The sequence below is a fragment of the Mastomys coucha genome, unplaced genomic scaffold (assembly GCF_008632895.1).
Source record: "Mastomys coucha isolate ucsf_1 unplaced genomic scaffold, UCSF_Mcou_1 pScaffold12, whole genome shotgun sequence".
NCBI lineage: Eukaryota > Metazoa > Chordata > Mammalia > Rodentia > Muridae > Mastomys > Mastomys coucha.
In genome coordinates, this window is record NW_022196894.1 from 80,866,829 (window position 1) to 80,871,679 (window position 4,851).

Below are 4,851 nucleotides of genomic sequence, written 5' to 3' on the forward strand. Positions count from 1 at the left end.
ACCATAGGAAAACTGGATTACCTCTCCACAATGGAGGTAAGAGGGTTTATGTCTGGAATGCAGGAGATCCCTTAGGGAGTCTCTTAGTATTACCATATCCTGTGATTAAAGTCAATGGGAAACTACAACAGCCTAATCTAAGCAGGATGATAAAGGACACAGAGCCATCAGGAATGAAGGTATGGGTCACTCTTCCAGGAAAAGAGTCAAGACCTGCTGAGGTGCTTGCAAAGGGTAGAGGAAATACAGAATGGGTAATAGAGGAAGGTAGTTATAAATACCAGCTAAGACCATGTAACCAGTTACAGAAAGGATGATGATAAAGTAATATGAATACTTCTGTTCTATTTGTTAAGAACACATTTGTATTTCTTCCAGTCTCTTTAATATCAATTGGTATTTAAGATGAGATACTAAAAGAATGTTCCAAGGGACATTGCACCATTGTAATTTTACAAATGTGATTGAAATTGTACAAGGAATAGTTATATCATGTAGGTGCATTTGTGACCTTGTTATTGTTTCATGTGGACATGAGATATTATTTGTGTTAATTTGACAAAAGTTGGATTGTAGTGGCTATTTCTGTTTGTAAACTTCATTATATCTGGAATGAACTGCAATCCAGAATTGGAAGGCTCACCTGTCATCTTGACCTTGAGGCTGAGAGATACAAGTTTCTGACCTGGATCTTGACATGGATGCATAATGGTATGAATCCCAGCAGACTAAGGCAAGGAGATCACTGAGTTCAAGGTCATTTGGATCAAAGGAAGTCCTAGATCCAGTTATGGTGGTACACACCTTTAATCTGGGCCATACTTTCTCCTAGAGACATACATAAGGACATTGGAAGAAGGAATATTCTCTCTTCTTTGCCTGAGTTCCTTGAGAGACTGAGCAACTGCTAGATCCTTGGACTTCCATTCACAGCTGATGACTGTTGTTGGGGAGTTGTTCTGTAGACTGTAAGTAATCAACAAATTCTCTTATTATATAGAGACTACCCATAAGTTCTGTGAGTCTAGAGAACCCTGATGATTACACCTTGCATCTGTGTCTAGGTTGTAACTGAATTGGCCAGTCAATCAGCTCTCCTGTCCCTGCACTATTACAGTAAGCTCTCTCAGTTCACTCCATGCTACATCTGGCAAGAAGCAGGGTCAGCTCTGCTTCTTTCATGCCCTCAAGAGAGCTCAGCCACATCCAGATTACCAGGGCCATTTCTTTGCTACTGTTCAGTGGAGGTATGTTCTCATTTTCTAGAGTACAGCAGCTGATGAGGGCCAGGACCAGCACAAATGCTCTCTTGACCCTCAGTCCATATTTTCTGACAGTCTCAGGTGGCAAGGGATTGAGGGGGAGAGTACATCACTTCTGTCAACAAGCCACTAGATGGTACAGGAGTACCAGGGCCAGCTCTCCCATACTGAAGACTTTGGGAGTGGCTCACCTGCATACCGACCACCTGGGTCAGTGCTGAGTCCTGCTTGGCCATGTGGAAGGGATGATATGACATGGTTTCCTGCCCCTGGAACAGAGCCATCAAGGCATGGGCCACCAAGAGTTTTGCTGGTCATGAGGCCTCTTTGTGGATATATGTGTACATAATCCACAAATACACACACATATATGTATATATTTACACATAAGGTTTGTATGTATATATGTACATATACATACATACACACACATACATACGTACATACATAGAAGTGTGTGTGTGTGTGTGTGTGTGTGTGTGTGTGTGTGTGTTTGTCTACCACTTCATATTCCTCCTTTGGGACTATTCTCCCTGTGTAAGGTTATCAGGGAATGCTCTCCCTGTCAAGGTTAATGACTCTGTGATAATAAGAGATAGCACAATTCCAAGAGGCAAAGGTGTGTCTATGTCCTAAATGTTTAGATCTTTATGAAAGCCCTTAAGACTAAAGGAAAGAACTCTGAATATATTAGTTCTAGAATATATAATTTCTCAACTATTCAAAATATGAGGATGCAATATAAATTGCATAAGGTACTTTGCAGACCTAAAAGCAGTGAGCCAACTTGTCAGAAAGATACAAAGGCAGGCAGAGAGATTTGGAATTGCTAGAGAGCTGTCTGGAGCAGTGGAGCTATCTAGAGAATATTTCTGGAGATCTCCAGAGAAAGCTGTCTCAGGAAGAGCATAAGCCATAACCTTGAAACCCATGATTTGACTTTGAGTGTACACCCCTTCCTCAGAGCACCTCTCCAAGCTGAGCCTGGTTCTATGCTGCCTAAGCAAGGTGCAGGGCCCTCTATCCAGAGTGTTTTAGCTAGAGAAAGGTGGGGCCAGTTCTGTGCAACCCTTGTTCATTAACATGGTCCCATGCAGAAGTTCAGACCAGGGATGTCTGCATGGTCTTAGTAGTAAAATTAGCCATGGACACTGATATTGCCCCTGCTGCTGCATGGCCATGGACCCATGCATGGCTGGCAGCAGTAACATGGACTATATGGCCTGAGATTTCTCCAATGAAGGGATGGTTACCCATAACAGGCTATTCCTTCCCACCTACTGTGTCTCCAGTTCCACTTGTATTCATAACCCTCAAACTGTCCACATCTTTCAACCACTTATTTATACCTTGTAGTTGCTCTTGCCATGTCTTCTGCCTACCCCCAGTGGCATGGTAAGTGGGTTTCTAGATGTCCTCCACCTGTCATTGCAGCATGGTATCAGTTGGGTGTCTTCTGCCCACCTGTGCTGAAAAGCTTCAAAGATCCACTTGTTTCCATGTCCAGGAATTCAATACACACACACACAAACACAAACAGAGAGAGAGAGAGAGAGAGAGAGAGAGAGACAGACAGACAGACAGACAGACAGATAGACAGACAGACAGACAGACAGACAGACACAGAGACAGAGACAGAGACAGAGACAGAGACAGAGGAGATCTGGTATAGAGCCTTATAAGCCTTGTGCCAGCCTTAGTCTCTTTGAATTTATATGAACTTTGGTCATGTTATGAAAGGGAGGTGGGGTGGGGTAGACTGAGGCTAGCTGCTAGGTAAAAAGACAACAATTAACCTGTATCTTACACATGCTGTAAGATGGAAAATCAGTTTTTTTTTCCAATAGAACAATACTGAGTATATTGACCATGCTACCACAGATTTTGTGTTCAGAAGTAACTGATCAACATAAAACAAATTTCAAAGATTTTTTTGTGTGTTTGGTTTTGGTTATAGTTTACTTATTTGTTTTTCCTTTTGGGTAGTGTTTTCTGTATTCTATTTCTGTTTGCTTTTGAGAAAGATCTGAAAATTTGGTGAATAGAAAAGGAAGAGGAACTAGAAAGAATTGAGCAAGGAGAAGACTACAATCCAAAAATATTTAAATTTAAAAGTTTTTTTAAATGATAAAAACAAACATAATAAAGTGTTATTTACATTTTTAGAAATTACAGTGATCATAAAATAGAAGATTTTTGTTAAGTTTAGTTAAAAATAAATGTTTTTAATTTTGTAATATGGATATTAATGACAAAAATTTGAGAAGAAAATAATTACAGATAAATTAGCATTTAAATACTGCTATAAAATGGAATAAAAAATTAAGTAGTATAGAAATGCATTTATAGTTGTCCCTTGAATTTTGTTCTTAAAACCATATGGTATTTTGATGACTAATACTAATAATATGTACTCTAGTCACAAAATAAAGACTTTTGTAAAGCATGTTAATATTTTATTTTCTTAGGTCAAACTTTAATGACATATTATTTAAAAATGTTTTCCTTTTCTTTGTTGTTGTTGTTACTATGTTAGAATATAGTCTTTTATAGGTAGAAAAATGGCATTGTTAGGTCCTCAACAATATTCTCTCATATCACATGTGTTCTACATGTCAAGGTGTAAAAACAACTAATTATATGTAAAGTGTTCATGTCTTAGTGAGTGTTTTTTCTCTTTCTTTCTCTCTTGCAAATCTATGCTTTATTCAAATGAAAAACATGCAGTGTCTAATGTCTACTACATTTCTCTGTTAAAGAAAGAAAACTCAAAAGGCAGACTGATATTCTTAAATGAACTTAGCTCTATCTCCTGTCTAAATCATAGCTAAAAGATGATGATTCATATATCATTGGTTGTTAAAGACTGACAAGTATTAAAGCATATATAATAGAATCAAATAAATATTCAAAATTGTCTACTCTATTATTCACATTCTAATTAAAGTATTCTTTAATTACTTTATGTTTGTCATGGTTTCTATATGCTAGGCCCAGGGAATGGTACTATTAGAAGGTGTGGCCCTGGTGGAGTAGGTGTGCTTGTAGGAGTAGTTGTGTCATTATGGGTGTGGGCTATAAAACCCTCATCCTAGCTGCCTGGAAGTTAGTATTCTACTAGCAGACTTCAGATGAAGATGTAGAACTCTCAGCTCCTCCTGAACTATGCCTGCCTGGATGCTGCATGTTCCCATTTTGATGATAATGAACTGAACTTCTGAACCTGTAAGCCAGCACCAATTAAATGTTGCCCTATAAGAGTAGCCTTGGTCATGGTGTCTGTTTGCAGCAATAAAACCTTAAGAAAGAAGTTGGTACCAGGGACTGGGATATTGCTGCGATAGGCCTTCCTATGCTTTTGTCTGGAAGAATGTATATTTTGGGACTTTGGATTTGGAAAACAGTGGAATGCTTTCAAAGGGACTTAATGGGCCATCTTAGTAAGAATATGAAAAACTTTGCTGCTGAGATTGATTTGAATTATGCAGACCTGGCCCAAGAGAGTTAAGAGGAGAAAAATCTCATTATGTGGCCTAGAGACTGTTTTTGTGGTATTTTCATGAACAATGTTGAGACTACTATAGACTTT